Source organism: Mus caroli, chromosome 1 (assembly GCF_900094665.2).
Source record: "Mus caroli chromosome 1, CAROLI_EIJ_v1.1, whole genome shotgun sequence".
Lineage (NCBI taxonomy): Eukaryota > Metazoa > Chordata > Mammalia > Rodentia > Muridae > Mus > Mus caroli.
Window position 1 is genome coordinate 98653289 of NC_034570.1, and position 13797 is coordinate 98667085.

General features: G+C 41.9%; 1 pseudogene; it reads right to left on the reverse strand.

Annotated features, from left to right (window-relative positions):
• LOC110295812 overlaps positions 1-13797 on the reverse strand; it is a 22870-nt pseudogene that overhangs the window by 283 nt on the left and 8790 nt on the right.

A 13797-nucleotide genomic window follows, 5' to 3' on the forward strand; every position in this document is an offset into this window, starting at 1 on the left:
GTAACTTTTATTTGTTTGATGGGGGGGTGGGGTGGGGTCTCTCAGTGAATCTTCATGTGCTTCCTCAGAGAGAGCAGGTGAATGTAGGGTTTGTCACAACCTTGAATCACAGTATTAGGGTCTGTTGCTGGTACAGACATGGGAGTGTTTCTTTTGATCCCTGCCATTGGAAAACTTCCTGTCACAGACATCAATTTCACTTTTGAAAGGCTTTTCCCCTGCATGAGTGCACGTGTGGATCCATGCACAGAGAGTCCTCCCCAAAGCAGACATGGCTGCTCGACTCCAGCCCACCATGATGTGGTTCACCAGTTCATGCATAGTGCCGAAAGTTTTGGAGCAGCTGGACACTGCTGGCCAGTGGTGGCAGCATAGTCATCTCATTTTATAAGACAACAGTTATAATGGAAGAAGGACTACCCTAAGGATTTCTTTTAATAATTACTTTTCTAAAAGCCCTTTCTTTAAATACTGTTACATTCAGGAATGAAGAGTTTTCAGATGAAATTTGTAGTGTGATATAAAGGATGTGGCTTCTAAGGAAATGGATCAATACAAAGACCTGTAGAACTCCCTGACCAATGATTCATGCAAGATATGTAGTTCCATTTGGGTAGGGATAAAATATCCATTCATTGCAAGGTTGGCCCATGAATTAGTGTCACCAAGAGGGGAAAATTAGACTTGTGCACTTTGAAATTTTACATTACAACTAGACTTAAGAAATTTAATGTTCTACTTTTGACAAGACTTCAAATATCTGAAATACGTGTCAAAGATAGGAAATTTTTCTTCTTTTCCAAACACATCTTTCAGATGAGATCATTTTTCAGAGCATCTGCCACTGCCATTGTTGTTGTTGTTGCTAACATGTGTTTGGGAAGTTATAAGCACATGCATGCAGGTCAGCAGGAAGTTGAGAAGAGGCTTTCAGATCCCTAGGAGCTGAAGCTACAGGAGATTATAAGCCTCCCGCCTTGGGTGTTTGGAATAGAACTTGGGTCCTATGTAAGAGTAACATGTGCTCTTAACTGCTGACCAACCTCTTCAGCCTCAACTTCTTGTTCCTTGATTTCATAGGGTCTCTGGTGTCAAAATCACCGAGGCTAGCAAACATCTGTGAATATTCCAGTCCTTTATATAAAAAGTACAGTATTTGCATATAACCAACACTCGGCTTCTCGTAAACAACAAAGCATATCTAGACCTCTATTAATTACCAATCCCATAGAAATGTGCATAGCAACTACACTGCACTGTTCTTTAGAGAAAAAAGAAAGGGAAAAAAGGTTATACATGGTCAATACAGATGCAAGGATTTTCTAATAGTTTGCCTGTGTGTGTGCATGTGGCATGGATGCATGTGTATACGTGTGTTTGAATAGGTGTGAGAGCACATGTGCATGCATGTATGGGTGTGTGTGTGTAGAGGCACAGAGTTGATGCTAGTGTCTTCCAAAGTCAAGATCTACTTTATTGAGGCATTGTGTGCCTAATGAACCTGAAGCCTGCCAATTCCAAGTAGTTTAGCTTGGCAGCTTGCTCCAGAGCTCCTTGTCTCTGCCTCCTGAGTGCTAGGATTACTGGTGGCTACCACATCTGCTTGGTTTTTACTTGGATTCTAGGGATCTGAACTTCTGTCCTCGTGCTTGCACAGATTATCCGCTAATCCATCTCCCCAGTCCCCATAAATATTTCTAATTCTGGGCTGGCATGTTTCATGGAGGTGGAGTTCAAGGATTTGAAGATACTTAAAATGTATGTCATTGGAATGAAAAGGTAGCAGTGAATGGCCCTGAATAATATAAATTCCACCACTAGACATGGCCACTTATATCTCATGCTTAGGACAATGCCTAGTTCCTAAGTGCCTAATTGGTTTACAAAAGAGGTTTGTTACATGAAACTAAAAAAATAACATTCTTTTATGCACTGTAATAAGTAAAATTCATTGCATAAAGTGAAAAGGATATCATGCTTTTATGTGCTGTGATTCATAACTGACCATGAAATATTTATTGTGTGGTAAAAACTGATATACAAAATATTAACTATATATTTGAAGTGTTTACAGCATTCACATAGAAGCTTTAGGTGTTGAGAAGGTGTCTTAGTTAGGGTTTCCATTGCTGTGAACAGACACCATGACCAAGGCAACTCTGATAAAGGCAAACATTTAATTGGGACTGGCTAACAGGTCTGAGATTCAGTCCATTATCATCACAATGAGAAGCATGGCAGCATCCAGGCAGATATGAGGCTGGAGAAGCTGAGATTTCTACACCTTCATCCAAAGGAAACCAGGAGAAAGTCTTTCAAGCAGGTGGGGGCGGGGTGTGTGTCTCAAATCCCACCTCCACAATGATACACTTCCTCCAACAAGGCCACACCCACTCCAACAAGGCCTCCTAATAGCACCACTCCCTGGGCTAAGCATTAGAACTATGACAGAAGGATTATAGCAACAAGAGCTAAAGTGCTCAAGGAGCTGAGATTGTAGCTAGAGTGAAAATTATACACAGACAAAATGACCAAACCTGCTTCCTGAGAAGTGAGAACTAGAGATTATGTGTGACTAAGGTTAGAGAGAAAAGGTTGGCTGCCGATGGTGGTGCAGTCGGTATCCCAGAACTCGGGAAGTTGCAGCAGGAAGAGTGAGAGTTCAAGATCAGCCTGGGACACAGAAAGAGTCCTAGACCAGTCTAGACCACACAGTGTAACTCTACCTTAAAATTAAACTAATTAAAATTGTAAAATAAATATAATAACATGAAATTATCAAAACCCTAATAACCCTAATAAATGATTGAGCCAAAGCTAATTTTAAAAATGTTTGAGCTAGAGGGAAAATTCAATATAATCTAGTCTTATTTTACAATTTTAGAGATGAGGAAGGTCAAGCCTAGGGAATCATGTGCCAAATGACTCACCTAAGGACAGCCAAGATCCAATTCCTGTGCAGGAGCAATCTGGCACTTATTTATTCTCGTTTGTTTGTTTGTTTGTTTGTTTTTGGACAACGTCTCTCTGTGTGGCTTAGGCTCCCCTCAAACTTTTAATCCTTTGATCTCAGCTTCCCCAGTGTTGAGATTATAGGATGTGTCACCACATCTGGCTGGTTTATTTATTTATTTATTGGTTTACTTACTTACTTATTTACATATTTTTGAGGTAGGGTCTAGGTAGCCATGCTGGTCTTGAACTCACAGAGAGACTGCCTTTATCCGTCAAGTGCTGGGCTTAAAAGTATGCTCCGCCATGTCTGGAAGTTCTCCTTTAAAATATATGATTTCTGGGGCTGGACAGCCAGTCAGCAGCTAAGAGTAGAGATTGCTCTTGCAAAGGACTAGAGTTCAGTTCCTGGTACCAGAGCCAGGCTGTCTGTAATTCTAGCTCCAGAGGAATTTGATGTCTCTGACCTCCAAGGGTACCTACCTGCACGTATGTGTACACCCCTTCATGAAGACTTACATGAACATGAATAAAAATAAAATAAATATTTAATTCTTCTATGTCTTATATAAATCATACCTGATTTTAAAGGGGTGCTAATTACTCGGAAAATTAGTTATATGGGAAAATGAGATTTTGTTCTGGAATTCTACTTACAAATTCATGACTTGAGAGTAGTGATTATGAATACAGCCAAAGCAAAAATTTGTTTGCAACTCTCAGTTTGCTTCTTTAACTCCACTAGCTATCACCTAGGCATGGCCATGCATACCTGGAATCCCAGAACCCAAGGGTCAGACTTAGCTATGTCGTGAATCCTAGGTTAGTCAGGACTCCATGATCTGTATCTCAGACCTGTATCTCAGAACAGCAGAGGTTTTTAAATTAAAAATTACTAATAAAAGAAGCTCATATATTGAGCATCTATGTGACAAACACACTTCTAGGCTCTGGAACAAAAACTATAAAAACTGCTGGGCTCTCAGAGCTTACGTTGTACTCAATGGGCCAGAGATAAAGAAAGCTACTGGATGAGAACATTTCATTTTTCAAGTTATTTCTCATATAAGAGACAACACAATATACAAAAAGGAAAATATTAAGAATTTGACTCTCCTTTTCTTTCTTCTTTCTTTCTTTCTTTCTTTCTTTCTTTCTTTCTTTCTTTCTTTCTTTCTTTCTTTCTTTCTCTCCTTCCCTTTCCCTTCCCTTCCTTCCCTTCTTCTCTTCTCTTCTCTTCTCTTCTCTTCTCTTCTCTTCTCTTCTCTTTTCTTTTTTCTTTCTTTTAAACAGGGTCTTGCTCTGCAGCTCAGGAGCTCAGAACTCAGGGTAGCCTCAAACTTTCACTACACCTGCCTTCTTGCCTCCCAAGGCCTGGGGTTAAATGTGTATGCAACCATACCAGGCTAAAATGTGACTTTCTTTCACTTTAAAAGACATTCTCATTGTCATCACCAACAAAAGCTTTGCCTCTAACTTTAAAATGTTAGTTCAGATTTACTGATTCCAGAGACTCCATGAGCCTGACATGGGGTGCTAGAACTTCCTATAGCTGCAGGTGGTTTTAGCCTTTGATTCTAGCCTTCCTTCATGATATCTAGCCAGGGAAGCTGGTCCCTGGCTGAGCAGTTTGGGGGGAGAAAGATAAGTGTTTTAGTGACCAGTGGAGCACATGTTCATCAGTCCTAAATGTGATTATTATTCTTCTACATATCCATAGCTGAAAATTCAGGTGCAAAAGGACACACATTGAAGACTTGAAGATAGTTGTTCTGCCTCCACCTTGAGAAAGAATTATGAATAGTATTTTTATGAATGCTTCAAAGATATGCAGATTCATAGATACATGTATGTACTGATGGCAGAAGTGTTAGCATCTGTCCCTTTCTACTTCATATAATAAAAACATATTTCCACTAAAATATATAACACTTTAAATATATAGCACTTTAATAGTTGTGTGAATACTATCTCATGAGTTATTAAGCCTTTATTGTGAGTAGTTTTCACTGTTATACATATTTAAATATTTCACTATTTCCAGACATAATGTTGATGTGTGTGTGTGTGTGTGTGAGAGAGAGAGAGAGAGAGAGAGAGAGAGAGAGAGAGAGAATGCGCATGCATGTGTGCATGTGTGCATGTTTGCCCCTCTTCCTGCGGTGTTTGGTGAGCTACAAGCCTCATCCATGATGCTGTTTTTAGGAGAATTTGACCTCCTCTCAATTTTTCCCTCATTGAACTCCAAACAAGTTTCCTAGATTTGCAAAAACTATGGTGTCCCCTCAAAAGTCTTCCTTTTGAGATATGGCAGCTGTCCAGTACTGACTGACACACTTCTATCAACCTGCTCTGGGGGATCAACAGCTCTGTCCTTCATCTTTGACTGCTCAACATTCTAACGGGTGAGTAGGGGAAGGGGAAGCTTCTGGCTTAGAAATTTTGCCCCACTTTTATCCAGCACTTCCCAGATGTCTGGCAGATGTTCTACACAGCTCTCAGGAAGGTTTGTAAATAGCAGAGAGTATTATTCCAGGAGCTGGGTCTTGATTAGAGAGAGGTGTGAACTGGGCTGGCTCCAGTGGTTTCCCATGCCACCTGTGGCTTCAGTCTGTAACTGAAACCAATGGCGTGCCATAGGGAGCCACCACCTCAGCCTATCCCTGAGCTGCGGGTCACTAGTCAGCAGGATCCTGTTCCCCAGAGCAAACTCCTGGTATGTTTCACATGTGAAAAGCTGTGCTGTGTGGAGGGAGCAGCAGAAACAGCCGTTTCCCACCCTAACCCTCAAAGCTGCAACACTTGGACTAGGAGAGCCTTCCCCTTAGAGCTGCAACACTTACCCCAACCCCTATGATTTCTCTGATTATTTTTCAGGAGTAATTTCGACTGACTAACTCAAACTTAATGCATTTTGAAGAATATTGGGGTGCAAACACAGAGACCTCAAGAGGAGGCCAGCTACCACAATCTCTCCTAGTTAATGAGCCAGGTAGTGGTTGAACCTCTTGTTGGGATCCCAGAAGTTGGCTGTGAAACACAAATGAGACTGAACCAGGAAAACTGTCAACATTCATACCTGGGCAGCTGTGAAATTATCCTGTTGCTAACAGGAGACCTCCGAGAAAAGCTAATTCCAGCCTGGCTCCCACTGAACACTGAGATCCTAGGCCTCAAGATCAGTTCCCCAACCCCCACCCCAAGGAATGCAGCTATTCTGTTCACCAGGGGAGCTGCTGGCAGGACCTGGAGTTCTAGTCAGATGTCCTAGCTGAACTGGGTGAGCCCTAGAGTATGACTGTACTTTGAACAGTGAGGTCCATCTTACAGAGAAAGACAAACCTGTCTGAGGAGCAGAATGCTGGGTCATTCCTTGTCAGAGTTCTACCTCCTGTCTTTTGACTGACTTCATGTCACAGTGACCAGTAGCTGACTGGAGTAGAAAGCTCATTTTTGCCTTTTAAATCTTACATGGACCATGTCCTACCTGCTAGGGTCATGAAACCAACCGGGGCTGGTCCTCTGGATCCCCTCACAAGACTGTCAGACATCAAAGGAAGAGAAGCCCTGCTGACCCCACCTCTACAGCAGATCACATGAAGCACCTGTTATGAGTCAACTCAAGCTCTGCGCCTGCACCCTAGGAAACCTTGTGAGAAACCTAGAGAGTCAGACAGTAAGACCCATTCAGAAGGACAGATCGCTGCCCTGGAGTGAGCTAGTGGCTGTTTCCACAAAAACCCAAGTCTCTGGACTTACTGAGCCAATAGCAAGCCCTATGGTCTGTGGACCCCATCTGTCCTGGAGTTTTGTGCCTACCCCAATCCATGTTGGTCTTCAAAGGAATACTGCTAAGTGACTTGAAGATTTAATGAAGCTTGTGAGATGGCTCAGCACATAAAGGTGCTCACTACCAAGGGTCAGCGTGGGTTCAATCCCAGGGACCTACGTGACAGGAGAACTGACCTCAGTGCAAGCTCCGAAGTGCACAAAGTGCATGCGTGTGTACCCCTCCCACACACAAATATTCAAAGCAGCAAGTCTTTCTCATTCTGGCTGCGTTGTGACTACGAGTGAAAATATTAATAAAAAGGGTGCCCCACACACGCTCTTTTCCTCCATTGCTCTTCCCTACTCTAGCTTGCTCTCATGTCCTATGCCACTGCCAGAGCTGGTGCATTTCAGCTTCCAAAACCTTGAGCCCAAATAATTTTTTATTTATACCTAGTGCCTGGTATTTTGTTATAGCAACACAGAATGGATTAACATATATGATGAGGAAACGGAGGCTAGGGTAGCGGCTGGAGGGGCCTCTGAGCAGGGAAGTCTAACATTGATGGGCTCGACTTTGAATATGTGAGTCACATTGCCTAGTCACACAAATACTTGTTTATACTCTCTCTCCTTCCCTCCCTCCCTCCCTTCCTCCTCCTCTTTCTTCTCTTCTTTCTCCTCTTCCTCCTTCTCTACCTCCTCCTCTTCTCCCCCCTCCCTTCCATCTTCTATTTAAAATCCGAAATTTCACTGAGGTTACTATAGATCACATGCATTTTTAAGAACTAATAAGAATCTTGGCTACTGGATAGAGTGCTACACACACACACACACACACACACACACAGACACACACACAATGTGAACAGCCCCCTGAATTAAAGCAAGAATATCAAGGACAGGGGCAGGAAAGCCAAGGTTAGGACCTGTCTCTAAGTCACTGTAAAGTTGTATTTATCAAGGAAGGATGCTATTACACTATTTAACGGTTTGTTGACTGGATTTATAACCGTTAAATATTTAGACATATGGGCTATAGACCTCTGTTAGCAATCATGTCCCACACCCCTGCAGAAGTTAGGGATCTAGGAACAGAAGCGAGAATATTCAGAAATGAATTCATAATGTTCATTTCTAAAACCCAAGAAAGGGGTTGTGTGAAAAAAAAAAAAACGGGTCTAAGAAAAAATTTTCATGGACTAGGAGGCCTGAGGAAGCTTCATTCTTTCGGGATCCACTGATACATGTTCAATATTTCTGATTTGGTGTTTTCTTCTTTTCTAATTCTTTATAGGGTTCTCTTAGCATATTATTCAAATTCTATTTGGAAAAACCTCCCATGGGCCTTGGCTGAATTTAGAGGCTAAGGAGGATGAAAGATCTAATTAGTTAGAAATATGAGTCCGAAGCCAGTAGAACCAGAGCAGGCAGAGCCATCTGAATGTTTCGCAACTCTGCACCTACAAACTGACTAAGGACCTGGGTCACAGAGCCTATATAATACCTCATACAGGGCAATCATATAGTATTTATTGTGAAGTAATAAATATCTTCTAGCAAGATAGAAAAAAAACTACTCAAATTGTTAGGCAATTATTTTTAAATGTCTAAATAAGACTATATTAATAATACAAATATAAACAATGTGTTGTAATTATTTAAATGGAAATACACAGACTATAAATAAAGTTTTATTTAGTCAAAATATTAAATGGTTTTTAAAAGCTTTATTGCATGCAGTTAAACTGAATTTAGTCTTTGGCAGTTTGACCACTGTTGTGGTTTGAGTGGGGACTGTCCTCCACTGGCTCATGCATCTGAACACTTGGTCCCTACTTGGTGGCACTGTCTGGGGAGGTCATGGAGCCTTTGGCAGTATGGCTTTGCTGAAGGAAGTATGTCACTGGGGAGCTGCTCCAAAGCTTATAGCCTCACCTCCTGTTCCCATTCTGATGAAATTGGATCTCTGCTTCCTGCTCTTGTGTTATAAAATCTATCTCCGTGGAACTGTAAGCTAAATTAACCCTTTCTCCTTTAAATTGCCTTGGTCAAGGTGTTTTTTCACAGCAACATCGAAGTCACTACCAGCACGTTCTCTCGTTCAAAGGCTGAGGAAAGGGGATGGTTTATACAATGCCCAGTGAGCCTTCCTAATGCCCCTCGCCCCACTGTGCACTCTCACCTCCCAGAGCACCAGTTCCAAGTGGTTTGCTGTGTCTTTCATGTACCTTCCTTTTCTTGACATGTTGATCTTGTATCTGTAGAAAGAATTCATCCAGCAAGAAAGTAAAAGCTATGCTTCTTGGAAAGGTCTGCCAAGTACAAATTGCATTAGGTTGTTTCTGTTTAAGCATTAGAGTTCTCAAGAAATTCCCTAGCCACTGCTCTCAGTGTGCTTGTTGGCGGGACTCATGCCTAATGTTAACAGTGCTCTTCTGCCACCAAAGCATCAGAAGAGGGCTGCGGTGTGAGTGTTTCCCACTTGTGGGTTGGAGTCTTCATTGCTCAATGGGCCTGACACTGACGGGAGGGAGACTTCATGGGACGTGCTGACCTCATGGAGCCAGAAGCCTCAGGCCTGTGAGTGCTGTCTCTTGTGAAACTGGATTACTTACCTTGAGCAGTCAGTTGTTACAAAATCAAGTTGGCTTTCTCAGCATTCTCTCGCCTCCTCCACTGTCATGGGATCCTCCCACTTTCTGTTGTGAGTTCCAGCAGCATGCAGCCCTCAGTAGAAATGGCCTCTAAATATAGAACTTTGCTGGCTTCATTGAACAGGGCCAAAATAAACTCCTGACATTATAAATTACCTAGACTCAGATACTCCGTTACAGCCACGGAAAACAGACTAAGACAACTATACATTTGATCTCTAGCATATACTTCTATCCTGTAGAAGGCAGGCTATCCCAACACACTCATACACACAGGATATATGGGCCTATGAATAGTATTTAGAGTCCAGAAACAACAGTCTGTATCTATGACTAATCAACCACAATTCCAAGACAACAGAATGCAGACGAATAGTCTATCCCACCAATGGATATCCACATGCAATAGAATGACTTTGGACTCCTAATTTATATTATATACAAAAATTAATTCAAATAGGTCAAATATCTAAATCTAGAAGCTGAAACTATGAAACTCTCAGAAGAAAACAGGGGGTTAATTTTTTTTGATCTTATTTGATACTAGACTCTGAGAAATGGCTCAAAAGAATAATCCACAAAAGGAAAGAAAATTGGATTTCATAGAACTTCAGAATGGAATCCAGGTATCACATGCTCTAATCCTGGCACCTAGGAGACAACAGCAATAGGAACTCTGTAAATTTGTGACAAACCTACCCTACATTATGAGTTCCAACCCACTGAGGGATATGATGTGTTTATAAAACGAAAACGGGAGAATGAATATTGCCACGCACTCCGGTCGAGTCAGTTTGATAAGCCGAGAGGCTTGAAAGATACTCATGAAGCAAAAGAGTTTCATAGAAACTCGCTCCTGGAGTCTGGTGTTCTCTCTAACCCATACATTAATTTTCCATTCCCGAGTTAGTCTAGTGGATGGATCCATGTGCTCTCTTTTAGTATTATCCTATTATAAGTGCCTTTTAAGATTGAGTTCTGACATAGCTAAAGCCTTCTGCCAGTGTTCCAACAGTCCTAGAACATCCTTGAGCAAGACCATGGGCTTGAAATTCAGTAAGAATATTGCTATTCAATGACATTCAGAATAGCCTCTGGTATTACACTATCACTTAGAATAAAAGCCAAGTCGCACCCATATACAGGAATTTACAATGGTTTAGGAAGTAGATCGGGCTATGGTTTTAGAGTATTGCATTATTCATGAGATGGTTAGCTAGACCGGAACTCCCTAGTTAGAACCATGACTTGGGTGTGAAAGCCCGTGCCCTAGGAGAGTAAAGACCTCACACCTGGCTTCTAAGACTATAACTGACCTTAGATAGGGCTGACTTTGTCTCAGTTATTTTTATTGCCCAGTTCCTTTCCATCTTTGCGTTTTCATTCCTCTGTTCTGTGTAAGAATCATTAAGCATCCGGTTACCTCTTTTGTACCTTGCGGGTATGTCACCCAACTTCTTTATTGTCTTCTGTATAAAAAGTCTGATGCTCAATTTGACAAAATACATTCAGATTCTACACGATCTCTCCTGTGTGCATCTGTCTGTCATTCATCCCATCCGATGCTTTGCCCACCTGCCCCAGAGACCTGTTCCACGCAGACAAAGGGGCCCAGAGGGTCTGTGGCAGAATATGTTTTGGTGGATATGTAGTCAGGAATAGGGAAGGGGGTGCTTCAGCGGGCCCCAATATTCTATAGTATAGAATAGAGTTTATTTAGGGTATGGGAAGGGGGGTTAAGAGGTGGGAGAGAGAGAGAGAGAGAGAGAGAGAGAGAGAGAGAGAGAGAGAGAGAGAGAGAGAGAGAGAGAGAGAGAAGAGGAGTAGAGACTGGCTATGACCACATGAAGAGAGGGAAAAGGGGCAAGAGGACAAAAAGGGAGAAAGAAGGTAAGAGCAAGATCAAGAGACAAGATCAAGCAGAGGGAGCAAGCAGCCCCTTTAATATTAAGTCAGGAATACCTGGCTGTTGCCAGGTAACTGTGGGGTGGAGCTTAGACAAAACGCTAAGAGGATACTTAGTGAGATCCTGTCTCATCAAAAAGGTAGTACATAAAAAGATATTATTGAGAAAATATAATGACAACCTTACACAATGAGAGACATCTTCAAACCAAATATCTGTAAGAGATTTGTATCCAGGATATATACTTAAAAAAAAAAAACAAAAAACAAAAAACCTTACAGCTCAACAAGAAGACACAATTAAAATTAAAATTAGGCAAAAAAATGCATATTTCTCCAAAGAAGATGTTTTAATGGGACAGTAGGCCCATGGTAGGGTGTGTGATGAAAAGGAACATCAAATCGAGACCGTAGTAAGATCCCTCTCCATGATCTGGATCTGTAAATGGTTAGAGCTGGAAAAGATCATACTTACTGAGCAACCAAGACACAGAAAGACAAACATCACAGTTCTCTCTAACTTGAGCTCCAAGCTCCAAATTGGCAGATGTGAGTGCATATCCTGGAGTAATGCAGACACAAAGAATGTAAAATGGACCGATGTTGCCAGGGTGGGTGGGTGAGGGAGCAATAGAGGAAATGGCAGGGTACAAGTGATCTGATCCTGACCAGGGATAGGGGATAGAAAAAGGAGGGGCTATGTTAGGGAAAGGGGAGGCAGAGGAGGGAGGAGAGTAAAGTAACTAAGAATATCTGGAAGAGTCATACGGAATCATGTTATTAACTGTCTACCTAAAATACCCACAATACAAGTAAGTCAGTATACATGCACGCAGAGTTTGAATGAAAATTTCCCATCAGGGCTGACAATGCTCCCTCCAAGAGCCAATGACCATCTGACAAAAACCTCAATACCAAACATGAGAATCTCTCTTTTAAGTTGTTGGTCACAGTTCTCCAAGATACTCCCAAAACATAGCAATTGCTATTACCTTGGTGGCCTCCAAGATGTGGAAGGTTTGTCTCTACGATTGAAGACACCACACATTGCAGACATTAGCTCCCAGAGGGCACTGAACTGGAACTGACCTGGAAGCCTTCTCCCTAGGGATCAGCTTTTTTTTTACAGTACCAGAAGTTACCATGCAAGCCTCCAAAGGATGGATGCCACCAACAGTCCCACCCAACTACAATAATGACTGGCATGGCACAATAATCTTAAGTACAGTAGAGGCACACATACCAACAGCTCTCTGGGCGTAAGACCTTCTCGACAAGAGGGAAACTGAAACTAGTACTAGAAATCTTGCCAATTACCCGGGCTTAGTGAAGTCATGGATGTTGAAAGAGAACCTACTACCATTTCACTAAACCAGCATAATCCCTAAAAACAATCTAAACATTTGTCTTTATACCTTCATATAAGTGTAGTCCTTACTATTCATCAACAAAACTTCTCTTTGCAACACATGGAGACCACTACAGAAAACTAAAACCAATCAAAATGCAGAGTTGTGGAGTCCACTCCTAATGGATATATCTACAAAACACTCATGCACCCAAGGCTCAGGAAACATTGATGAAGAGGGGACGGAAAGACTCTAAGAGCCAGAGGATCAGGCAGTTAGCTATGAGATAGTATCTCCTAAGAATATCAGAAGCTACACATAAAGTCTCACCAACACAACTGTCCAGATGTTAGCTGAGCAAGGATGACTACAAAAGACATGCTAAAGTGGATGGGGAAGGCCCATGAGGTCTCAACCCTACACAAAGATATACAGGCATCTAAGGAACCATAAGAACAGGAGAAGTCGTCTGCCTCAGGGAAGAACACACCAATTGGTTATCTAGTATCAAGTGGTCCATTCTAAATATTGAAGCAATTTTATGGAGGGGGGGGGGGTTCTGCCATACTCTTTCCTGTATAGCTCTTGAGTAAATAGCATAGAGACATCAACATTTATTAACAAGATGAAAACCTAAACTGTGCAGGTTCTGAGACTATTATAATGTGGCTAGGCTATTAATAACCAGATAAATGCCCCATTACTTGCCAACTGAGTCTTGCTCTGTTTCTTGTGTGTTCCTGATTAATCTTCTCTTGGCCACGTGCTCCTGGTCCATCCTGCACTGATGGCAACCTCCTTTCTCTATCTCCCCTATTTCTTCCTCATGATCCCTACTTGATACCCCTACTTGATCTTGAGTTCTGCCTCAAGTCCTCTCTCTCCTGCCCAGTCATAGGCTGTAGCCTTTTTATTATCCAATCAGAGATTATGAGGGAACATTCTTTACAGCACATTGGTTAATACAATGCCAATGTCCAGACTGCAACCTGATCTTGGAGCATAGAATTCAGCATCTGAATACACAGCGAACAAGACCAACTCCAACGCCTGAAAACACACATACAAATAGCATTATATAGACTAAGCAAGTTGTATTTATGTATTTAAGAGAGAGGGGAAGGACGAGAGAGGGAGAGGGAGAGGGAGAGGGAGAGGGAGAG